The sequence below is a fragment of the Leopardus geoffroyi genome, chromosome D1, assembly GCF_018350155.1.
Source record: "Leopardus geoffroyi isolate Oge1 chromosome D1, O.geoffroyi_Oge1_pat1.0, whole genome shotgun sequence".
Classification (NCBI taxonomy): Eukaryota; Metazoa; Chordata; class Mammalia; order Carnivora; family Felidae; genus Leopardus; species Leopardus geoffroyi.
The window spans coordinates 39398299-39424326 of record NC_059329.1 but is presented as its reverse complement, the minus strand read 5'-3'; the positions used below and the strand labels follow the sequence as shown (position 1 = coordinate 39424326).

Genomic DNA, 26028 nt, shown 5'->3' with positions numbered 1-26028 from the left:
CTGTGCCTGCTCCCCAGCCCACAGCCTATGGCAGGTGGTTAATCCCGCACTTGGCCGGGGGCAGTCTGTGTACAGCGCGTCAGCTGGGAAACTGGGCTCCTCACCAAGTCAATGAGTCACCCCTGAGCACTGATTGAGTTGGGGCAGAGAGCCAAAGATTGTCAGTTTTCCCCTAGACACAAAGCTCCGGGGGGGTGGGGAGGTGGGGGTGGGGAGCCTTCAAAACTTCAAATGCAACTTAACTGCAAGATGAGGTTGGCATTCATTCATTCAACAAAGGCTTTTCAAACTCCTACTGTAACAGATGACGGATATAAAGTTGAGCAAACCAGTAGGCTTTGGTCTTCATGGAGTCTCCTGGGAATTTGGGCGGGGGGGGGATGCTGGGGGAGGCTGACAAAGACGAAGTCTTTGTTTCCATCCATCATTTCACTTCTCCTAGCTGTCTGCTCGGTGTGGGGCTCAGACTAAATAGCCTCTGAAGTCTAACATCTTTGCTTCTGGGATCAATACTGTCACGCTCTAGATCCTTGGAACCCGGACAGAAGAAGAAAGGAATCAGTATTTGTTGAGTACCTGTAAGCCAGGCATTTAAAAATATACATTATCTTCACAATCTAGTGTGAATGTTCCCTTAGTTTGGGGATGATAGATGTAATCAAGTGATTTAAGGGAACAGCTGCTTAAGGCAAGCTGCCCGAGTCCTGTCTGACCTCTGTATGACCTTGGCCCCTGACTCCTCTAGTCCTTGGTCTCCTCATCTATAATATCTATATCATCATGGGGTTTCGATGAGGATCAAAGGCATCTAAATAAAGGCACTCAACATTGTGCCGGCGCATAGAAAACATTTAATTCTTGTTTAAAAAAAAAAAAAGTCAAGTTCACAAAGTAAACCATATTTGAAAACTAGAAAACCCCCAACTCATGAAAAGGCAGGCAGCCTGGCGCACTGCAAAAGCTCAATTTGAGTTTTGATCAGAAAATCTGGTTCAGTGCCTTAGCTCTAAAATTACAAGAGGTGTCTGGGAAAGTCATTTAAAATGTTCTTCCTTGTGCCAAAGTTCACCTTTCAGGACTGTTGTGAAAATTCAAGGATATTATGCACCTGGCACCGAATAGAGCTCAGAAATAATGGCTATTTGTCTTACCTCAAATAGAAACCCACTAATGACAGCTAAGGACAAGGGAAGCCCCTTGAATGTTTTCATAGAACCCAACGGCGGGGCACTTGCCTGGGAAAGTATCTGGAAAGGTCGTTGCTAAGACAGGAAAACCTTCACTCTTTCCAAGAGCAGCTGGATACTTAATCCCGGGGTTTCGTGCCTGGGCCCCACACGAGTGGCAGCAGAGAGATGGGACTGTGAGGGTGGCTTGGGGATTTTCGGAACTACTCAGGAGTGTCCCTGAGTCAGCGAGCCAGATGGGCCCTGTGGGTGTGAACCTGCCAGCATTTGGAGCAGATGCTGGAGAAGCTTCCCCGGGGACCCCCCAGCCCCCCGCCTTTGTGCTGACAGGCCAGCGTGGGTGTCAGCGCCCCTGTTCCCACGGGAGGGCACCGCGCACCCCTTCCCAACCTGGAGCAGCGAGGAGTGAGGCCCCAGGCTGGCCGGCCCCTCCTCCCATTCCTCCCCATTTCTTCCTTTTGTTTCCAGCCCCCGCCCAGGGCCTTGCTCTGCCCACTTAATGCTTTTAGGACTGAATCATTCAGGAAGAGGAAGAGTGTCATAATTTTCTGACACGTATTTTTCTAGCAACCTGTAACATTTCAGTCAAGCATTACTGGCTTGGGAGGAATTCTTTTTCAAGTGCATTTAAAGAGGGCTCAGAGGGTGGGCTCTCCAGCTGGCAGGCTGGCTCCCAGTGTGGTTTTGGTGCTTGACTTCAGGGCTCCTCAGCCTCCTGATGATTCCATATTCAGCTGAAAACTGGGGATAGTATCACCTACCTCAGAAGACCCTTGCGAGGTTCAAATGAGGGAAGACATACAAAGAGCTACGGTGCCTGGCACAAGTGAAGTCCGTTAGCTCTCCTTCCTTGGTTTGACTCCCTTTGCTTGCTGTACAATGTAACCCTCCGTCAGCTGGTGCTACGTTTTCAGGCTCTTGGTGGTTGCCTCACAATGGGAATCTATCCAGTTTACGGACGCTGAAAGGAGCCTGGTGAATTTAGGCTTCTGATGCTTCTAGAATCCATACTCAAAGAAGTCTCGGCTTATCCTCTCAGACCCTCAGCTTCCTCATCTATAAAATGGGGACCATAATAGAATTGTTGAGAAGACCTATTGAGTAACATAGGTAGAGCACAGAGGCCCCGCGGAAACCCACACCCTATGGCAGATGTAATTATTCCCAATGTCACGGCTAAATCAGATAACATATACAAAGTGCTTGGGCCAGCGGATGCGCAGGATAGATTAGCCGTTGCTCCCATAATCAGTATTAGGTCCATCCTTAAGAAACCAACTTTGGATTTGAGTGTGCCCAAATCCCATACCCCCAAAAAGAATCGTTTTTGCTGTGGATAGATTCATGTGCATTTTTGCCTTGTACAAGAAGTGAAGGTACTCAGGAGAGTGTTTGCCTCACAGCCCATTGTCAATTCCAGAAGATTCTATTTGGACGAACTGCTTGGCTTCAGACAGACACACGGATTGCAGGCAGGCACCCCATGTGCACAGTTAACGGGGCCTATTAAAACAGTGAACCACTAAAACGTAATGCAAAAGGTCTGCTGGGATTCACCCAGAGTTGTATAGGGCCTTCAAGTCCGAACTTCCCGTAGAAATCACTTTTGGTGACCCCAACATGACCCATTGGAAGGACGTGATGAAGATAAAATTCAGGCAGTTCTGAACCAGAGCCAGGGGACACTGGGTGCTACAAGCTATTGTCTCAGCTTTTAAAACATATGTTGCCATAAAATGAACATAACATCCAGAAACAATCTTGCCAGAAGTCGGGAATTATCCACAGGGGGAAAAACTTGCAAGTTGTTTGACAAGAGAAGATATCGTAAATCTCTCTCGTTGTCAGAATCGCTGTGCGGCCCCAGGCCAGACCCCAGTTTCTGTAGTGCCAGGGGCAGAGCAGGTAGAAACTGATGGTGGAGGAAACCCTATATGGACCTGGAGCCAACCTGGGGTCACGTGCGCTCATAATTCAGAGGCTGAGGTTCAGGGTGAGGCATGTAGGCAATAATCAGGAGGACCCAAGCTCTCCAGCGGTGGTCAGAAGCAACCATCCTAAACTAGATGCATGGCAACTTCTCACCTAGGAATTTTCTAGAGCTGTCCTCTTCCTCTCAATTCACAGAAACATGCGACGGCATCTCAACACGTCCTGGCCTGAGCTGAGCACAGTCTTCCATTTGTAGTAGGAAAGAACAGAGGTCCAGTAGGGTTATTAATTCTCATGATCTGAAAACCAATGAGCTTGTAACCTTTAAAGTTTGTCCCTTTCTCAGTCTCATCAACAGTTTTGCGTTTAACACTGTGAAATAACACAGCCATGTGTCCATTCACTCAACAAATATGTGTTACTACTAAATGCCTTCCTTCTTTAAATGTCACCACCTCGTCTCCATTCCCATGTGGCGACCCTCTCCTCTTCCATTCGTCTTGTAACTACTTTTTTTGCTGCCCAGGAAATTTACAGCAAGAGCTATGGTATAATTTGCACAATATCTACGATCCGCATGGTGGGCTATGTGGGTTTTTACATCTTCATTTCCTTTTACATGAGGTGATAAACCAGAGACCTGAATTTGAAGGTTTGGTGATGGTGTGCCGAATACAAATTAACAGCCTGTGTCCAGAGCCTGGAGGTTGGATCCCCATTAGACACTTCAAACCAATATCAGAAACAGGCTGCTCCATCCACCACCTCCTTTACCCCAGCTATTCTTCCCCACTTCCCAACGGGCATCAGCTCTTTTAATTCTCTCTATATCCCCTTCAATCCCTTGTCTGCCTGGAGTGAGTAAAAAGAACGGGGAAAATGTGGACAGTTGAAGCTGTGGTTCTCAAAGTGTAATCCCCGGATCAGCAGCAGCACCAGGGAGCTGATAGAAATGCAAACCCCCAATCCCCACACCAGACCTACTGAATCAGAAACTCAGTGGGGGTGGAGGGGCAGCTATCTTAACAAACTATTTTTTTTTTAATGTTTATTTTTGAGAGAGAGAGAGAGAGAGAGAGAGCAAGCACACACACAGGAGAGGGGCAGAGAGACACACACACAGAATCCAAAGCAGGCTCCAGGCTCTGAGCTGTCTGATGCGGGGCTTGAACTCAACAAACCATGAGAACATGACCTGAGCCGATGTCTGAAGCTTAATCGACTGAGCCACCCAGGCGCCCCTTAACCAACTTTTTTTTTAAAAGTTTATTTATTTATTTTGGGAGAGAGAGACAGAAAGTGGGAGAGGGGCAGAGAGAGGGCTGGAGGGGGGGGGGAGAGAGAGAGAGAGAGAGAGAGAGAGAGAGAGAGAGAATCCTAAGCAGGCTCTGCACCATCAGTGTAGAGCCTGATGTGGGGCTTAAATTCACGAATCATGAGATTATGATCTGAGCCAAAAGCAAGAACTATACTGAACCACCCAGGCGCCCCATAACCAACTATTTTAACAACCATCAAGATGATCCCAAAGCTTGAGAACAACTGATTCAAACCATTGCATAGAATGAAAGGCATCAACTTTTGGTCATAAACTAAGCACCTATATAAAGTATCTTTTAACCCAGCCTAAGCTGATAAGGATTCCTTGAGAGCACTCCCAGCAGCTTACCACTGCCTTTGTTCTGCCTTCTCGCTTTTCAGGAGCTCCCAGAAAAGGGAATTCCTACAAAGAGAGATTATCAGTCCTGTTGTCCATATTCTCACTCCTCCCACTTAGCAGTGTCTTTGGAGACACCAAGATCAAGGCTCTCTGTGTGTGCCCTTTCAGTGTTTCTACATCTCTGGTGAAATGAAAATGTTTCTTCCCACAAAAAGATTAGGATACATTTCATATTAAGAGTGAAGCCTGTAAGAGGCGCCTGGGTGGCTCAGTCAGTTAAGCACCAACTTCGGCGTGGGTCATGATCTCACCGTTCCCAAGTTCGAGCCCTGCTTCCAGCTGTGCTGACAGCTCAAAGCCTGCTGTGGATTCTGGGTCTCCCTCTCTTTCTCTGCCCCTTCCCCATTCATGCTCTGTCTCTCTCAAAAATAAAGATTAAAAAAAATTTTTTTTTAAAGAGTGAAGTTTTAAAAAAATCTGCTTGGAGGGGCACCCGGGTGGCTCAGTCAGTTGAGCGTCCATCTTCAGTTCAGGTCATGATCTTGAGGTTCGTGGGTTCAAACCCCACATGGGGCTCACTACTGTCAGCACGGAGCCTGCTTCGGATCTTCTGTCCCCCTCTCTCTCTGCCCCTCTCCTGCTCACACTTGATCAAAAATGAGTGAACATTTAAACATTTTAAAAAAATATTTAAAAATCTACTTGGAATGGCTACAATTAACAACTCAGGCAATGACAGATATTGGCAAGGATGCAGAGAAAGAGGAATGCTTTTGCACTGCTGGTGGGAATGAAAACTGGTGCAGCCACTCTGGAAAACAGTATGAAGTTTCCTCAAAAAATTAAAAATAAAACTACCCTATGACCCAGTAATTGCACTACTAGGTATTTATCCAAGGGATACAGGTGTGCTGTTTTGAAGGGGAACATACACCCCAATGTTTATAGGCACTATTGACAATAGCCAAAGTATGGAAAGAGCCCAATGTCCATCAATGGATGAATGGATAAAGAAGAAGTGGTGTATGTGTATGTGTGTGTGTGTGTGTGTGCGTGCGTGTGTGTATACACACACACGCACGCACACACACAATGGAGTATCGCTCAGCAATTGAGAAGAATGAAATCTTGCCATTTGCAATGACATGGATGGAACTAGAGTGTATTATGCTAAGCAAAAGTAGTCAGATAAAGACAAATATATGACTTCACTCATATGAGGAATTTAAGATACAAAACAGATGAACATAAGGGAAAGGAAGCAAAAACAATAGAAAAAAGGGAGGGGGACAAAACACAAGAGACTCTTAAATATAGAGAACTGAGGGCTGCTGGAGGGGTTGTTGAGGGGGATGGACTAAACGAGCAAGAGGCATTAAGGAGGACACTCACTGGGATGAGTACTGGGTGTTATATGTTGGGGAAGACTCACTGGCATCTACTCCTGAAATCATTATTATACTATATCCTAACTAACTTGGATGTTAATTAAAAAGTAAATTTAAAAAATCTGCTTGGAGATATTGCATGATCATGTCATGATAAATTAATTGAGGGGGAAGGAATGAGACACATATAAACACAAGGCAGCTGAATGGTTAAATGTACACCCACCTGTGTCTTTGCCAGGGGTCCACCACATCCTGGGAGATCTCAAAGTTCAGTCCAGGTCAGGCTCTTACATGGCCCCACTTGTCTAACTTTCTTCTCCACATGATTTCAGCAGTTCAGGGGCAGGGCCTGGAGGTTGAGTCTGGCTGCCTGCAACCACCGGAGGGTCAACAGAAGCAAGAATCCAGGAAGTGAGGCAGAGAGCTCTTCAGGCAACAACAAAGCTTGTTCTCAAATACATGCTCAAATAAATGCAACTGCATGAAACCACAGGGGTTGTTTATCTCTTGTTTGTTTGTTTGTTTGTTTGTTTGAAACATAAAAATAACAAGTTGGGGGGTGCCTGGGTGGCTCAGTCGGTTAAGCACCCGACTTCGGCTCAGGTCATGATTTCACAGCTGGTAAGTTCAAGCCCCGTGTCACGCTCTGAGCTGTCAGCACAGAGCCTGGAACCTGCTTCAGATTCTGTGTCTCCCTCTCTCTCTCTCTCTCTCTGCCCCTCCCCTGCTCGTACTCTGTCTCTTTCTTTCTCTCTCAAAAATAAGTAAACGTGAAAAAATTTGTTTTAATAACCACAATTTTTAAATGTCAAGAGGGAGAGAAACAAATCTATCATTTCAAAAGCCTAACCTAATGACTACTGTAGGTTTTTGCATGAGATTTTCAGTCTTGGGCCGTTTGCACTCTGTGCTGAAGTATGCCTTGTGTTTCGCGGGTGGTCTTTTCTCTTAATGTCATCATTAATGCATTTTCTCCAAGTTGTTGCCAGGCAAACACTGCAATCTAACCAGAAGGTTGCCTAGAACCATGGAACATCAGAGCTATATAGGACTCTGGAGGTCGTCTTCTCCAGGAATTCTTAGTTAGTTCTTCATAGATGCTTTGTGCCACACCTGAAATTATTTGCAGAATTTTACCATAAACATGTACACCTTGCTAGGGATAACAATATCTGTTTTTCATCTGATCCTCCAAGTGGCTTAGACTCCCCCAAATGTGATCCATTCTTTCCACAAGGGTCACTGTGTACAGCCCTTCAGGCTGTTCCTTGCACAACTCTGGGTGGGAGATTCACCCACTCAGGGTATAACACCCTGTAGAAATGTGCAGTGCACAATCTGTATACACATGGATGATGGGCCTGCATTCTATTCTATACTCATTTTATGCTTGGCACCAAAGAGCAGAGATGTGATTTGCCCTTTCGTTCCTTCCATAGCTCCTTGCAGATAATTCTTTCATCACTGAGATTATACTGAAATGACTTTAGGAAGTATGTTTAATTCTAGGATTCAGTATTAAGAAATCCACTGTTGCACCTGTTGTCATGTTTTCCAATGTCAGTTTTATCACTAATAAAACCAACATTTTATTCTACCTGAGCCTGATGCCTTTTTAAAAGAATTTTTTTAAATGTTTATTTATTTTTGAGAGAGAGAGAGAGAGAGAGAGAGAGAGAGCAAGCAGGGGAGGGGCAGAGAGAGAGGGAGACACAGAACCCAAAGCGGGCTCCAGGCTCCGAGCTGTCAGCACAGAGACTGATGCGGGGCTAGAACTCACCGACTGTGAGATCATGACCTGAGCCAAAGTCAGAGGCTTAACTGACTAAGCCACCCAGGTGCCCTCTGACTCCTTTTTATTTTGCGGTTGTTTCCCAAATTCAGGTAGACAAGAAGGATGCTATTTATTGTCCCCTAAATCTTCTTTTTAAGTTATTTTTTTCTCGTGGAAATAATTCTTTTTTTAAATTTTATTTTAGACAGAGAGCGAGTGAGGAGGGGAGAGGAGCAGAGGGAGAGAATCAAGGAGGCTCCACTTTCAGCCCAGAGCCTGACATGGGGCTTGATCCCATGAACCTGGGATCATGACCTGAGCTCAAATCAAGAGTTGGACGCTCAGCCAACTGAGCCACCCAAGACCCTGTCCCTTAAATCTTAAGCATGTTCATGAAGAGTCAGTCAACAATTCATGAATAAAAGAAGTAAAAAAAATAGCTGTACAAGGCAATGAGGACTAAGGACCCAATGAAAAATTAATTCCTTCTGTAATTCTAGCTGCTAGAAATAGTTCCCTTAAGGGTATTTTCATACTTTGCTGTTTCTCTATTTAGAAGCCTCAGTTCCCTCTTCTATTAAATTTTGCAAGGGCTTCTATGAATTTTAACGATCAATAGCTGATCCTCATGGTTCTCAAAACACAATTACATGAGTTGATGTCTCAACAGGAAGAACAGGTGTCATCTCCATTTTACACAAAGAGAAAAAAATAAGACTGGAGAGACGGTATGATTACACTTTGTGAGTGGCACAGCTGGGCCTCAGCCAAGGTATGTCTGTCTTGGAATTCATCACACTAAGACCCCATTCCAGGCAGTGTGATAGACAACACAAATGATCACCAACATCTAGTTCTCCTCTACTTCTAGGCAAACAGAGGATTGTGCTTCCCTTAGAGTTGGACATGGCTGCTTATATTGGCTAGTTATGACCAGTAATGAGAAAAGGGATTGGTGTCACTTTTGCACCAAAGCATTTAATTCTTGGTGGCCAACTCATCAGCTCTCCTTCTTTCCCTGTTACAACTTCCAAGGCATAGAAGCAAGTTGTTATATGGAGGTGCCATATGATCAAAGCAGCCTAGAATGATAAGACAACAAATGGAAGACATTTGCTCTGGTGAGCCACCTGATCCTGTAGCTGACTTTTCAGGAGCAAGAACTTAACTTGTACTGTGGGGCAGTCAAGAAGATTTGGGGATTGTTTGTTATCACAGCATAACCTAGCCTACCCTAATTAATACCAACAGACTCCCTATGGGACTGGTCTTCTCTCCGTTACAGCTCAGGCTGGTGCTCTGAGAGACACGTGAAACCATGCTCAAATGTACTTCCCTCCTCAAATTCAGCAATCTCCTTTGTATCTGGAGACTTCAGCTACCACATTTTAAACCATGGATATGGCAGAAGATATAGCCCAGAGGAGGAGAGTTGGGAAGGGGCAGATTCCTGCATGGTTGAGGGGAGACATCCCCTCAGGTGTAGTACATGCTGTGGGCTGGGTCATATATGAGTTTCCCATGATTGACTGTAGTGGCCTAATGAGATGAGGTCAAGATCATCATCCCAAGACCACAAGGAAAGGAAAAGATCAAAGTAGCAAATGAGGGTCAAGTAAGAGAAAAGGGTCAACCTGGCTGGGAGCTGATTCAGCACCACAGACAGATCCCGTGGGCCTATTCTGATTATTTTTCCCAGGCAGCTCAGTCTTCAGTTAGCCCTGCCTTTGAAGTGTCCTTGTAGGTTCCAAATGCCCAGCCCTTCCCAAGTAAGAGCTTGTCATGCCCTAGACCAGGGACCATGTCCTTATTCATCCAACACAGTGCTCCCAACTTATTTTTCTCCATTGTATATGATGCATGAGAATATTTACCTGGCATCCTGGGATAAATGCTTGGGGCTGCTTCTGGCTAGAGGTGACAAACCTGTGAGCTCCAGCCAACCCAAGCCCTGCCTTATGGTATCCTACCACACTTGTAATATCCTCCTGGGAAGTTCTGATCCAGTAATCCTTCCTTACCCTCTACTTGTCAGGGTAGAAGGGTAGAGAAGGGTAGAGAAGGGTAGAGAAGACTCGGCTAGGTCTTCTAGGTGACCTTTGGGCCAAGCTAGGTCTGGGTCTTCCATCACTTGATCCTGGCTCCTTTGGACCCTCTTCCCAAATCTTACTATGCTTATAGTCAGGCCAGAGGTCCAGAAGACTAAGGCAAAGCACCTGGGACTCCCCACTCCCTCCTACACTCATTTATTCATTTGGCACATATCAAGCACCTGCCATATATTAGGTTGATAATTACCTCTGAGAATACAGTGGAGAACAAGATGGATATGGTCCTGCTCTCCCATAGCTTACAGTCCATTAGGGGAATCTATTAACCAGCACTTATAAGAAAGTCTGATTAGTATTATGATGGGGACATACACAGATGCTATGGATTGCCTAGCTGAGGAAACTAACTTGGAGGATGGGTGAGTTCAGGGAGGACTTTCGACAAGTTTTAGTCCCCTTTTGAACTATTCCTTAATATGTATCTAACTATATGTAACTGTGGGGATCTAATGGGCGGCATGAAGTATGGATTTCCCATGACTTTAAATTCCGCAAACATTTTCCAGGCACTATGTTGGATGTTCACCCTTGAATTACCTAACAACAACACTGAGGGAAGGGTTTTGTTTTTCTAATTTTCTGTGCAGCCTCGAGAGGCCCCATGGCTAGTTTACAATGGACTCACATGTTGAACTCTTTCCCATGCTACACTGAGCCTATGGGAGCTCCACTCGCTCTCTGTCCTGCTTCTGAGAACACATGCCTCAGCATTCTGAGAGCTCAGGTCCTTATGCCCTTGAAGTCTTCTGTAGAGAAGCAGCATCCAAGTTAGCTACAATTTCCTCAAGGTGTTTGGTTGCTTCCAAGAAGTGTTCACTGCGTGTGTGAGCGGTAATAGGACTGCTCTTGTGGCCCCTTGATGTAAGAAGGTGGCAAATGTCCCTGCAACCCGTCACCAAGGATTTCCTTCCACCAGGTGAAAGTGTCCTTGTGGAAACAGAACAGTGATCCTCACATCACTCCAGCCAGAGGCGCAGACAGGAGCAGAGGCAGCATGAAATCCCCGGGACACACCCCTGTCCTGTCTTATTGTGAAGGAGATTTGGCTCTTCCTTATTGTGATTTTCACTCCAGACTTGATGGCTCTAGCTGTGTTCCCGCCAGAGTTGCCCATCTTCCTCTACGTTTAAAAATGAGATACCTGGGGCGCCTGGGTGGCTCAGTCGGTTGAGCGTCCGACTTCAGCTCAGGTCATGATCTCGTGGTCCGTGAGTTCGAGCCCCATGTCGGGCTCTGGGCTGATGGCTCAGAGCCTGGAGCCTGCTTCCGATTCTGTGTCTCCTTCTCTCTCTGCCCCTCCCCCGTTCATGCTGTCTCTGTCTCAAAAATAAATAAACGTTAAAAAAAATAATAAAAAATAAAAGAAAAATGAGATACCTGTTTACCTCTTTTTTTTTTATGGGTTTCTGTCAGGCAACGATTCTCAAACTCAGGGACCACAAGTGTCCGGAGGAGCACCCACAGATAGACCTCAGCTAGTTTTACTGCATATAATGTGAAAAGGTCTGTGCTTTCCTTGAAGGCAGAACTTCAGTTAGTCTTTCTCTTCTCACCTCAAGTGAACATGACCTCACGCCTTTGCTCCCACTATTTTCTCAACCCGTGATGTCTTCTCTCTTGCTGACTGCCTGGCCAACAGTAGCATGTTTTCCAAATCTCTGCTCTACCTCCTTTATGAGTCCCTCCTTGACCACGCTCCTCTGCAAGGTAGAACTTATCTTCTTACTCTAGGACTCTACTGTGTGCTGCACACACATCTATTATAGCATCCATGATGTTCTGTCACAACTCATTCTTCATAGGGTGCGGGTTGGCTACCCAGCAAATACTTGTTGGATGAACTCAGGTGTTCCTGTGGAAAGAGCCCTGAAGCCAGAAGGCCTGGACTTTGGTAAGTGTGTGAGTTTGACTAAGTCATCGCACAGCCCTACATCTCATTTTTATCTTCTCTAAAATGCACAAGTTGGAGCTGATAAGGTGGAAGGCAACTTCCTGCTCTAAATTTCTATTTATAAGTAAAAATGGAAAGACCACTGTGATGGTGGTCTTTTGTAGGGTTGACTTGGCTAGTCTACAGCCCCTACTTACTCAAACACAAATCAAGGTATTGCTGTGATAGTATTTTGGAGATGTCATTAATGTCCATAATCAGTTGATTATCACAGATAATAGGTGGGCCTGGTTCAATCATTTGAAAGGCCTTAAGAGCAGAGCTGAAGCTCTCTTAAAAAAGTAATTCTGCCTGTGGACTCCAGTATCAGCTCATGCCTGAGAATGCCAGCCTGCCTTTTCTGATGACCTAACCTCCACATTTCTAACTTGCTTATGCAGTCCTCACAGTTGTTTAAGCTAATTCCTTGCAGTAACTCTTACTATGTATCTCTTATTGGTTCTGTTACTCTGGTTGAACTCTGACTGACATAGCTTTATACTCATGGAAACCCCAGTCAAAACCCCAGCTCTACTACTTAGTAGTTGTGTGATCTTAGGAAAGATACTAAATGGCTCTGGGCCTCTGCTTTCTTATCTATAAAATGAGAGAAATAACTACTTCATAGTTAATAATAAAAGCTATTCTTATTTATGTGTTTTGGAGCACTACAATGTTTGGTACTTTCTATATTTCAGCTTCTCTGAGAAGCACTTAACATATATGATCTCATTTAATCATCTATAAACCCTTATATGATTAAATGACATAATGCATGTAAATGATGATAAACACAGCCATACCATATACATTTAAGATGCTTAATAAGAGTTAATTCTGACTTTTCCTTTCCTTTACAAACATTTTTTTTTTCATTTCAGAGAGCATTCCAGGAGAGGGGGGCAGAGGGACAGAGAGAGAATCTTCAGCAGGCTCTACACTCAGCACAGAGCCCAACATGTGGCTCAATCCCACAACCCTGGGATCATGACCTGAGCTGAAATGAAGAGTCAGACACTCAAGTGACTGAGCCACCCAGGCGTCCCTATGTATATAATATTTCTAAATGGTAAGCTGTCATAAGGAGGATCCATTCTTTGTATCCATTCTCATGAGGCCTTACAGTGATGGGGAAGGGGATGAGAGTGGGAAGACAGATCTGAACGGGGCAATTGGTAAAAATAAATACACTGTAATTGTATGGGATTTTTTTTTTTTTTTTTTTTTTACCCCACTGGTCTGTACCATTAAAAAGTTCTGGAAACAATGGTTTTGACTGTGTATATGACTTAAAGAAAACAAGCTATGGGATTAAAAGACAATTAACTTTGTTGACCCACTCTCATCTCCAGATTGGTTTGCAGATACATCCCTCTGAACATTAGATTGCCCTGGAATTCTAGTACCTTTTGTATGAGGATTTATGAAGATGGTCTATATGCATCAGAGAGGAAGAGGAGATCACCCCTCACTCCATGGAAAAAAGTGAGGTGACCAGAAATGTCATGAAGTCAAATTAGAAAATATCAGCTCTCTGGATTAATCACAGATTTGTTTCACTCTGTAAATCAGATTAAAAAGTACGGTACATAAAACACTACCTGGATGCACAGGGCTGGATTAGGATTTGTGAAGATATAGGTATATAGACATAGAAGTCCCTGTGTGCCAGAAAGAAGTTTACTCAGTTCTAGGAACTCCATGCCATTTAATACAATCAACCTCACTTATTCATCCTGGCCCAGTCATTGAGCAGATACAGGCCTACCCACCACCTCATCTTCATGCTCAAGCATAAAGGAAGAGGGAGAAGCAAAGTCGGTAGTAAATGGGGCACTTGTGAGTGGGGTAGAAGGTGCTTAGATACATAGCCTTGGAAGGTAGTGCCTGGAATAAGGGGTGGATTGTTAAGTAGGTGCATGGGAGAAAATGTGTAAGCACAGAAGCGAAGGATTAGACGGTCATCCATGGATGCAAGTTTCCACGCTAAGTCCCAGTTTCCATGTTGCCCTGGCTCTTTCCCCAGGTCTACAACCCCTTATAATCGGCCCTACTGATGTCCATTCCACCAGTATGCAGCCTCTGTTGTGCCCTTTTCCCAAGCCAGTCCTGACTGACGTGGGAATATATTTTTTAATTGTTTACTACAGAAAACAAACATATATATAGAAGTAGAGAGAACAGTATTATGGATGCACGTACCCACTCCCCAGCTTCAACAATTTTCAATTCATGGCTGATCTTGTTTCGTTTATATTCCCACACACTTCTTTCTCATTCCATGAATAATTTTGAAGAAAATTCCAGACGACATATCATTTCATTCACAAATATTTCAGTATGTATCTCTAAAGCATAAGGACTCTAAAAAATAACTAATATATTTATCACGCCTAAATATTCATCATAATTCCTTGATAACAGTAAGTATTCTGCCAATGAATCATCTTTTTGTCAATTTGGCGTGCTTGAGTCAGATTCCAACTAAGACCCATTCGTTGTTATTTAATTTTATATTTTACAAGTCTCCTTGACTCAGCAATACCCTCCCACCTCCTTTTTCCCTCCACTTGCAATTATTTGTTGAAGAGAACAAGCTGCTCATCCTGTAGAGTTTCTCACAGTCTTGATTTTTGCTGATTGCATCCGTATGGTGTCATTTACAGAAATGGTATTTACAGAGCACAGTCTGGGTACTAGGGTATTCAGTTCCTACTGATGGACGTTTGGTCCTTCTAGTCTTTTAGTGCAGGAGGGTTCCTCTGCCCTCATGTGTGGCATATAGCATTAGTTCCCCCCCTTAACAGCCATGAAACCAATTTGGTTTTCCTATTTTTCCTTTTCTGCCACTCATTCACTCTGTGGAAAAATCAGTAACTACCTGATATTTAAGAAGCAAAATAGAATAGCTGTTAAGAACACATATTCTGGAGCCAGCCTTCCTGGTTTTAGATCCTAGCTTTGTTATTTACTAGTTCTCTGGCCTCTCTATACCTCGGTTTTCTGATCCCTAAAAGAGTAGTGGCCGTAACACAACTTAAATGGCATTATTTTTGAATGAATTAATATACATAAAGCGTTTCAATAATGGCAGGTACATATTAAGCATGTATAAACACTTGCCATTAATATTTGCAGTGGGCATTGTACATGTGCAAACACAGGTACTTCAGCATGTAACTCAACTCAAACTAACTTAACAAAAAAAAAAATAGGACTTACTGAATTACAAAGCTTGCAGTAGTCATGGGGAAGTGATAAAATAAAGGGGTGAGGTGTAAGAGCTAAGGACTTACTCAGAAACTGGAGTAGAGGACACAAGCCTCCTTACCCTACATATCACTGTTCAATTCTCCTTCTGTCTTGTCCTCACTCTTTTTCCTTCAGATAGGTTGGTACCAGGGAATTAGGCTGCAGCCCAAAATCAATGTTCTTTCAGCTCAGAATCCAAGAAAAAATGGCTACCCTTTCCCTTCCAATCCAGAGAATTTAATGAAGCACTCTGATGGCTGACCTTGAATCATATGTTCATCTTTGGGCTAATCCAGGGCTTTGAAGGAGTATCGAATTATGGTTTGCCCTGTGTGGGTCACATGCCTACCCCTGTGAATGGGGGAAATCATAAGTAAAGCCTACCAGGACCACACAGAGTGAGGAAGAGATGCCCAAAGGAAAAGACACCCCCTTAAGAAGGGAGAAATGAAAGCATACTGGAGATATAAAAACAATAACCGCCAGAGCCAACTACAAAGAAAATACAATATGGTGCCCACTTTCAAAGAACTTGGATCCTGGTAGGAGAAGAGGCATAACAGATAAATTAATCATGCCATTATTAAGCAACTATTCCATGTCAGGGACCACGTGGTGGTGGTACAGGAAGGAGTAAGAGACACCCTCTTTCTCAGCAGCTGGTCTAATAGAAGTATCTTGCTTTCCCTATTGTGTTCCTGAATGCCTAATGCTCACTCTGGTATTTGAAACGCAGCAAGCAAACTGGGCACAGAGATTTCATGCCAGACTCCAGAGGAATGAAACACAGGCACTCATTTCTAATTTGGGAAGGAGCTTGTCTGGGCAGTCTTTCTTCTTCTTTTTACAAACCCTTTAATTATATCATAGAAGTCATATTTACTGGGGGGAGGGGCTAGGACTTCCTATCGTTTGGGAGAGACATGCAACTTGTAACAAGCTTCATCTCATTTTCAAGAGATTTGAAGTAACTTACAACAGTGAATGAAAGTGGAATGTCCCACGCATCTCATCAGCTTGATAGCATGAGGAGGTTACGTGCACACCAGCATTAATCTCCTATCTACAACGGCAGCCTCTCCCTACCTGATCATGGGCAACTTCCAAAACCAGACCAGACAACAATAAACCTAAGAGCGCTTTCTGAGAGGTTTCCCCAACAGGGAGGAGGACCATGTTCTCACTCTTGAGCCGCATCTTATTGTCTCTGTGGCCGGTGACACCCCGAGAGTACTGGCCACTGGTACACTCCCTGCATTTCTATGGCCAACGCTGTGGTTTGTGGCCATGGAAAGGATTTAGGTCCTTGTCCTCCCACTGGTTGCACCTTTTTACAAAGTTGTCCTGAGCCCATCCCAGCAGCCTGGGGCCCTGCATATTCCCACAGAGGCTTCTATCGAGGCTGGGGCCAGACTACACCACTCCCTCCATGGGTATCATTTCTGACTATCATCTTTACACCAGGGCACACAGCTCTCTCATCCATTGTTTCCCCTCACAGAACTGCAAAAGCCTTTTCTATCATTTTATGAAATTAGATCCCCAAAGAGCCCAGAACAAATCTGTAAGAGCCTGAACAAACAACCAGACTTTGAACCTTGGGGTGAGCTTACCCTGAAAGCGGGAGCCCAAAAGCATCTGCTTCATATGCAAATCCATCTTTCCAAAATAAATAAGGAAACCCAATAAAGGGGGAAATAAATGTAGATTTATTACAAAAAAATAAACAGAAGGCCAGAAGAAAAAGATTATACGTAGAAGCACACACTGTACAGTTGTGCAGCTGAGCTTTGCAGTAGCTAAAGTGAAGACAGAAAAAGAATCCGCGAGAAGGTTCAGAATTTCATCGGAAATAAATAAAACCAGTAGTTCAGGAGGAGTATGGCTTGGTCTGGTGGTGTTCTGGAGTCTTCAGTTAACTTTACATTTTGGTTTGCTGCTTTGTCCTATCAAGTCCCCTTCCCTTTCCTCTGGGGACACAGACCACATTCCCCAGCTCTCTTGCTGTCAGGTGTGGCCGTGTGACTGAGCTCCAGCCAAGGAAATATGGCCAGAAGTGCTGTGTGTCATTTCTGGGCAGACTCTGATAAGAAGCAGGTCTACCTCTCCTATAGTTTCTGTCCCCATCTACCCGTTGAACAGGAAAAACTCTGCCCCCCATGAGGAGAGTGGATCACGAGCTGGATAGAGACTGGGTCCCCGAGTGCTGGTGTGGAAGGCTGCTAAGCCATGCCACTCACAGCAGACTGAGTCATAGGGAGAGGTAACACAATCAGTATTAAGACACTGAGACTGCAGCGTTTATCTGTTAGAGCAGCTGATGTCACCATGCCCAAAATATACGGGCTAACACTGGCCTCCCTTGTCTTAAACTTCTCTTCCACCCACTCTCCCCGATGCCCCAACAAACATTCCAAAATTTCATCTGCAACCTCTCCCAGCACAATAGAAGATATTCTATCAGGGGAGGGCTCAAAGCCACTTAGACTGACTCTGAGCCCTCGGATGATCTTTCTTCTCCTGGATCTCTATGCCCTCTAGCTAATATCACCCTGTCCCTTGCAATCTGACAACTGTCCATTCTTCATACCAGAAGAGACCAAAGGAGGTGGGAATCGGGAAATTCTGCATTCTCTCCGCACTGGCCACACTGCAACATCTGAGAGTTGCTGTTTCCTGTGACGACAAAACACCAAGCATGCGTCCCTCCTGCTGAGTCGCAGAACAGGCCATGAGGCACACTGTCCAGAACTGCAGGTCCCCACAGCCCTTTTAGAAGAGCCAGGGGGCATGAAGGGTGGAGAGGGGTCAACCCCAGCCAGTCAGGTCTTTCAGTAAGTTAGGCGTTGGCCTGGAAGGAGGTCCACAGGCATGCTGATACAGTTGATGGAGTCCTGACTGTCATACCATTAGTACTCTGAAGGACTCAGGTACTATCGTTTTCTGGGAGGTCATGTTGACATAACATTCCCATGGTAATTGGCCTTGCAAAATTCACTGGTCAAAATGTTCATTTCCTGAGCAGAGATTGCAATTAGTAGCCAATCAGTGAAGCCAATCACTCAGCACATCTACGTCAAAATTTGAAGAGTTCTGAGTAGCTCCGTCACTTGGGCACTTGCTAGAATCTAGAAGAAATATTGGTCTGGATGACATAATGCCTGGGTTTCAACTGATCCAACAATAGCCACCACTTACGGGGTACTTGCTGCGTCCCAGATCATTCTGGGCACTCTGTATGCAGCATTTCAAACATCTCCTTTGAAACAGGGTATCATTTGCATGCCCATGTATTTGAGAGATAACCTCATTTCACAGAAAAAGACAACTGTCTACTGTACACACAACTGTAGGCTAGTCCCTCCTGGAAATAGATCGGGACTTTGATTTTGAGTTTAAAATCTCTTTGTGGAAGTGAAATTTTTCAGAAATAATTTGAGAATCCTATAAAATAGCATACACAGCTAGCCTTTTTTCTGCTCAAAGCTAGGTGGGGACTGAAGGTTCTGTAGAGAAAAAGGGATGTGTGGGGTGCGGGGAGAGTCATGTCAGCCTGAGACGTAAGGCCAGGGTTGCAGGGTAAAACCAGCTCCGTTACCAGGGGTCTGGATGGACAAACACCAGTTGCTGAGGGGGAGGACGGCCAGCACTGAGGTGCGGGTGGGGAGGTAGAGTAGAAAGCACCTTGGGAGAGAAGAGACGAGGTGCTCAAGAAGAAGCTGAGGACGGCCTGTTTTCATTCTGTTGGGCAGCTGCCCCAGAGATGCCCTCAGAGCAGTGACTCTGACCCACAAACCGTGGCAATCAGCCTGGGAAGCCAAATCATCAGCTAGCAACCAGTCAATGAATCAAATCACAACCTCTGTAGCAATAGGCCCCGATCAGATTTGATCAGTAACTGATGGCTTCGCTAAGTTTTGCCCTCACTTCCGACTCAGGATCACCCAGACATGGCCAGATATGTTCCCCTCACCAATTACACAGGACGCTCAGCTCTGGTTATCCCACCTCCTGCTTCCCCATGTAAACTGCCTCCAATAGGCACACACCTGACGCCTGCCTTTTTTTCTCACTATAAAGCTTTTTCACTCCCTCGCTGCCTTTGAGTCTCTGCCCTAATGCAAGTGATGGGGGCTGACTCTACTGTTAGAGCAAGTCCTGAATAAATAGCCTTTACCTGTCCTCATGTGGGTGGTCTTTGTTTATTTCCACACAACCAAGCAAGGAGGAAAGAACAGGAATTAAAAATCAGACTGAATGACTGAATGACGAAGTTCACCAGCAGAAAAATGAATCCATGGTGATGGAAATAAGAAAGCGGTTGTCAGGATGTCTGTGTGGGGGGATGGCAGGAGTGGGGTGAATTCACTAAAAAGGGTCATTAGACGCTTTCTAAGATGATGGAAATGATCTGTCTTATTTTGAGTGATGGTTACATGGTGTATTAAGTTGTCAAAACTCATTGACTTAAATCCTTAAGATTTAAAGTGCATTAAACTGTACTAACATTATTACTTGTGGCAGGCTGCCTTTAGGAGAGTCCTCAGTTCCTGGTATTCACACTCTTGTGCAGTGCCCTCCCCTGGTGTGTGGACCAGGCCTAATGACCAACTTCCCACAAACAGGTACAGCACAAGTGACAGTTTATCACTTCTGAGGTTGGGTTATGAGAAACTGTGGCTTTCAGGATACTCTGTCTTTCTCTTGCTCTCACTCTGGGAGAGGCTGGCTGGTCTGTTGTGAACTTACCCTAAGGAGAGGGCAACATGGCAAGGAACTTAGCTTCCGACCCACAGACAGTAAGGACCCCGGGGCCTGGCAACAGCCAATAAATTTGAAGCAGATCCTTCTCTGGTAAGCCTTGCTGTTATCTTGATTGCAGCCTTGGAAAAGACCCTGAATCAGAACCACCCATCTACACTGTGCCTGGATTCCTTGGCCACAGAAACTATGAGATCATAAATATTTATAATTTTAAGCTACTAAGTTTTGGGGTAATTTGTTATGCAATAATAGATAATGAATACAAAGATGGAATCTGTTCTATATCAATTAAAAAAAAAAAACCAACCACTTGTTAAAAAGGAAGGGAATGGGGGCGCCTGGGTGGCTCAGTCGGTTGAGCATCTGACTTCGGCTCAAGTCATGATCTCATGATTCGTGGGTTCAAGCCCCACATCAGGTTCTGTGCTGATAGATCAGAGCCTGGAGCCTGCTTCAGATTCTGTGTCTCCCTCTATCTCTATGCCCATCCCTCGCTCATGCTGTCTCAAAAACAAATAAACATTAAAAAAAAATTAAAAGGAAGGGAAGCACAGTACCTGGTAATACATGCCTCTGTTCTTTTCCTAGCTCAGGGACTCTGCTCTGTCCACCATGATCTACCCAAGTCTTTCCCGGAAAGCGTTCTTCCAGAAGAGAAGTTTCCTCAGTATAAAAATAGGTAGGACATACAGACACATCGATGGAAGATCTCCTCTAAGGCACAGGGAGAGAGATTCTCCACATGCTGTTACAGGAACATTCCTAGCTCTGAGGTGCCCATGGAATTCAAACATGCTGATACCCAGACAGGTTCATGGCGGGAGGGAGGTGGCAGAAGGGGCTATCTCTTCCCTCAGATGCGTGGTCTTCACCATGCAGCTCCTCCTCACATCTTCCCCTCTCTTAGCCCAGAAGGCAGGGGAAAGCCTCCCTGGTCAGGACCGCCTCTGTCAGGGGGATAGCGGAGAGAGCGTGGGCTCTGACAGCACACAGATCTGGACTCAGGTCCAGCCCCATGAGCAGGGGGGAGCTTTAGTGCACTGAGGAAGCTCAGGACGTGCCACTTGGTATAGTGATTATTTTGAGCTCAAGGCACTTGAAAAATAATACGTGCAGAGACATACTTTTCTCTGTACCCCCTTATCTGCCTAAAGACAGAGCCTCCAACAGGAACTCAACTGTTATAAATCCCCTCCCCTGGGGTTCCATCAACCAGAGGAGATCGACCCCTTTCACAGGAAAGAAGACTAGAAGTAGATGCCACATCCAGGCCAACTTTGTCACAAACCATCATATCTCCCCCACCTATTTTGCTTGGGGCCCATTCATCTTCCCTAAAAACCACTCACTCACCTCCCACTTCCCTTATTCAGATGGCATGTCAATTCTGAAATCTCACCACGTCTGGGGGCATTCACTTTTCTGTGTATGACATCCCTCTGCACATAATATTGAAAATGAATAAGTGTATATTCCTTTTCTCCCAGACCTAGACGAGGACAGTAGAGGGAAAGTCTTTCCTTCTCTGCAACACCATGACTCCTTTCTGGCCTCCAGAACCTCATCTCTAAAATTAAGATAAATCCTACCTTGAGGAATGATCGTAAAAATTAGCGACAGACACCAATATGGATGAACCTCAAATGTACTGGCCTGAGAGAAAACAGCCAGATTCAAAGGCTACATAATATGACATGCTGGAAAGCACAAAACCATAAGGGCAGAAAACAGATCAGAGGTGAGAGGGTGGGAGGAGGGGAGGGCCACAAAGTGGCACCAGAGAATTCAAGGGGGGCGGTGACACTGCTGTTCTATATCTCAATTATACTGATGGCTACATGACTGTATGTGTCAAAATGCACAGAACTGCACATAAAATTGATGAATTTTATTGTACGTAAATTGTACCTCAATATACCTGCTTTGAAAAATAGGGGCAAAGTAAAAGGCACAGACACAATAATTCTCTCGTTCTAGCCCACTGCCCAGGCTGGGGTCACAGCCTCTAAGACTGCCCACTGACTCCTCTCTGCCTTGGGGAGTTTGTCATTTGGGGGCACACAGACTTAGCCCTGGGAAGAGTGGTATCAGGACCATTCAAAGATGGCACCCTGTCCTGTTCCATCAGCTAACAGGGGAACATTAAGAGTCAGCCATTTTCATCTATCATTAGCCTCTATACAAATTCATGTATGTTTTTTACTCCAAACCAACAAACAGGATGTTGACACAACCATAGAGCAGTGCCTACAAATCAGACATATATGTTATATGTAAGCTGCTAACAAACTATTGAATTCACCTACCCTCCTTTGCACCAGCAAGGTAAAGAGCAGAAATGTGAGTTTTTAATCAAATCAGAAAATGAGAACCAAAATATGGCAATGGTGCCTGTTAATCTCCTCTAAGTTTCCACAAGGATGGGCCCAGCCAGAAGCCTTCATTTCAATGGAAGATACAAATGGTTAGTTTGGATAAAAGAAAATGAAACCAGGGCAGGGAAGGGAGTGGCTACATCCTGAGCAAGACTGAATTCCGAGGTTGGTCAGTCGAAGGGCAGCTTGAGAGCTCGGAAGGCAAAGCCTTGGGTTACCAACCCCTGGCAAAATAATCTTACAGCCTGGAGGGCTGGTAAGAAACCTGGATGTCCAACTTCTTTAGGCCTCGGGGATTCCAGAGAAATCCAGCGAGACTCGTGTGGGTGGGCCAAGGCAAAAGCACAGGCAGGAGAAAATAGGGAGGGGATTCCACGCCCAGCAGGAAGTGGTTCCTGACACCCCGGAAGTACACTCTCCTCTGCAGGCATCTGTCTCCACTGTACCACAGATCAGGCTATAGTAATAGGCCGCTTACTTGCTGTCTCCACCACTGGATTCCTTGTTAAGAGGAAGGGTGTATGGAACTCATCATTGTATTAACAGCTTCTAGCTCTGTGCCCAGCCCTTCTGGCAGCAAGTACAACAGGAACAGCTAACTCTCATATAATAACAACAACTAACACACGTTGCACTCCGAGTGTGTCATGTGTACTCTAAATTCTTCACATCTATTAACTTAATTTTTTTAATGTTTATTTGTTTTTGAGAGAGACAGAGACAGAGACTGAGTGGGGGGAAGGGCAGAGAGAAAGGGGGATACAGAATCTGAAGCAGGCTCCAGGCTCCGAGCTGTCAGCACAGAGTCCAATGTGGGGCTTGAACCCCTGAACCGCGAGATCATGACCTGAGTCAAAGTTGGACGCTTAACCAACTGAGCCACCCAGGCACCCCACATCTATTCACTTTTAAAATTCTCAGTGTTGGAGAAACTTAACAGAAGACCATGGGGGAGGGGAAGGGTGAAAAACAGTTACAGAGAGGGAAGGAGGCAAACCATAAGAGACTCTTAAAAACTGAGAATAAACTGAGGGTTGATGGGGGGTGGGAGGGAGGGGAAAGTGGGTGATGGACATTGAGGAGGGCACCTGTTGGGATGAGCACTGGGTGTTGTATGGAAACCAATTTGACAATAAATTTCATGTTAAAAAAAAAAGAAGGAACATAACAAATGACACAAGAGAAAAAAAATTCTCAGTGTTAATATTATATTTTATAGATAAGGAAACTAAGGCACAGAGAGTTCAAGATGCTTGTCCTAGGCTATACCACTGGTAAATGGTAGAGCTGGGCTGTCTACTCCAGAGTGTATTTTTGGCCTTCTAATAATGTACTTGGTAAAGATCTGCTGACTGAACAGGCCAAGGCTCTGTCCTTGCCCTCTTCTCTCGGACTCTTTCTCCGTGGCCTCATCTACCTCTTCAGTTCCTAATATTACATCTCTGCAGCCTAATCTCTCTCTTCAGCCTACTTCCCAACACTAAAGACATCTCTGCCTTTAAATGTTTATGGTTTAGTCAAGAGACAGATACATAATCAATACCAGTAAATCATTCACCTACTGGTACCACCCTACCTCTCTACCTCCTCTCTCTCTTTTTACACGTGCACACACATGAATCCCCAAAGTCCATCCCTTACTGCCTTCTCCTCGGTAGGATATAACTGACCAGAAGGGGTATGTCTTACAGTTAACCTACTGAATAGCTGAGTCGGTTACTCAACACCAGTTCTCTGTTTCTACTACCAGCCCCTCAGCACACAGAACAATGGGTAGGTAGCAGCATTTTCCCCCAGCATGAAACCTGAGACCTGCTCTACAAGGAAGAGTCTGCATGGAGAGGCCAGGGCTCTTGGGTGGGAGTCTGCTGCCCACCTCGGGGTAAATCTCTCTTCATTTGTCTGCAAAGATGGAGATGGGGGTGAGGGGCGACCCTGCCTGTCTGCTTCCAACAAACATAGTAATTCACTCAATGTACTCTACACAAGTACACAGAGCTCACAGCCAACCCTTTTCACTTGGGAACATATGCATTGGAGAAATGGCAGAGGAAGCCTCTCTTTCCTAAATACAAAAGGAAACCCAGGATCGTAAGCTTTATGAAAAAAATCAATAGGTTAAAAGCAGAGAGTAGATAAAACAAAACAAGAAACTCGTTCAAAACAAATTCTAAAAAAGAAAAAATCGGACTTTAGAGGAAATAGAATACTCAAGAGGGAAAATGTAAAAGTTTTTATTAATATGATCAGATATTTGAGAAGCTATTACATCAATGGAACATGAATAGGCTGCTAATACAGAGGACATTGAGAAAATAATTGATTGGAAATTAAAAATGTGATTTCTGCAATAAAAATTTAAAAGTAGGGGCTCAATGATAAAATTAAGGAAACTGTCAAGAACATGGAACAACAGGGACACCTGGGTGGCTCATTTGTTGGGCATCTGACTCTTGATTTCGGCTCAGGTCATGATCTCAAAGTTCGTGAGTTTGATTCCCATGTCTGGCTGTGCACTGACGGTGCAGAGTCTGCTTGGGATTCTTTCTCTCTCTCTCCTCCCCCCCACCCCCGTCCCCCCTTCTCTCTCTTTCCAAACAAACAAACAAACAAACATAAAAAAGACATGGAATGAAAGAAAAAGGATACAAAACATGAGAGAAAAGACACAAAGCATCAAACCAGGCATCCAGGTGTCCCACATCCATCCCAGAAAAACTGAATCCAGTACATGAAAGAGGACATAATTGAGAAATAAAAAAATATATAAATTTTCCAGAGTCCCCCCCAAAACTTCACACCTTCAGAATGAAATGTGTTCCCCCAAAGCTAGAAGAAGAATGAAAAAAGATATGTACACAAATACATCAGTATAAAATTTCACTAAGAATAGATACTCTTAAAAGCCACCACTAAAAAAAAGTAAAGCACACATAAAGTTGGTCAACTACAAAGGGACAAAAATTAGATTAACTGCCGACATTGTAGCATTGATATTGGAAATTACAATATGATCTAGCAGCACCTGGGAAATATTGAGAAAATGACACTATGCCCACTGGCTTGGCTGTCCCAAAGGATGGATGGAGAGAGGCAAGAGACACAGGCAGACATCCGGATCCTTCCGTGTAGTTAGAAGGTACAATTACAGCCATACAGAGCACAGAGCAGCAGCACACCCAGTCAGAGTGCAAACCCTCTGGCTTTCACATCTCCCTGAAGGCTCACAGCCGCTGCTGTCCTACCTGGCTCAGGTAAGCATTCCATTCAAGAAGCTGTTTGGGGTGTGTGTGTGTGTGTGTGTGTGTGTGTGTGTGTGTGTGTTTAATGTTTATTGATTTATTTTTGAGAGAGAAAGAGAGAGAGAGGGAGACAGAAAATCTGAAGGACAGAGCCCATTATGGGGTTTGAACTCATGAACCATGAGAACCTGAGCCGAAACTGAGAGACGCTTAACCAACTCGTCCACCCAGCTGCCCCCGGTGTGTTTTTGTATCAAATCCTTATCCACACTCTGCCAGCCCAATAGGAGCAAGTAACTGATTACAACTCCAGCCTGTTCCAGAACGTTCACTGCGAGACAGGATGAATCCGAGGTTAGTCTCCCAAAGTCAGTCTCCTAGGCATCCTGCCCTCCAGCAGATCTACATGT

General features: G+C 44.8%; 1 long non-coding RNA gene across 3 annotated transcripts in view; it reads right to left on the bottom strand.

The window, feature by feature from the left end:
• Positions 1-26028, bottom strand: part of LOC123601013 — an 89316-nt gene that overhangs the window by 6961 nt on the left and 56327 nt on the right. For all 3 annotated transcript variants that reach the window (XR_006713926.1, XR_006713925.1, XR_006713924.1), the window contains exons 3-4: positions 6394-6540; positions 1949-2243 (exon numbers count right to left, since the gene is read on the bottom strand). This is a non-coding gene — a long non-coding RNA (uncharacterized LOC123601013). The remainder of the gene's footprint in view (positions 1-1948; positions 2244-6393; positions 6541-26028) is intronic.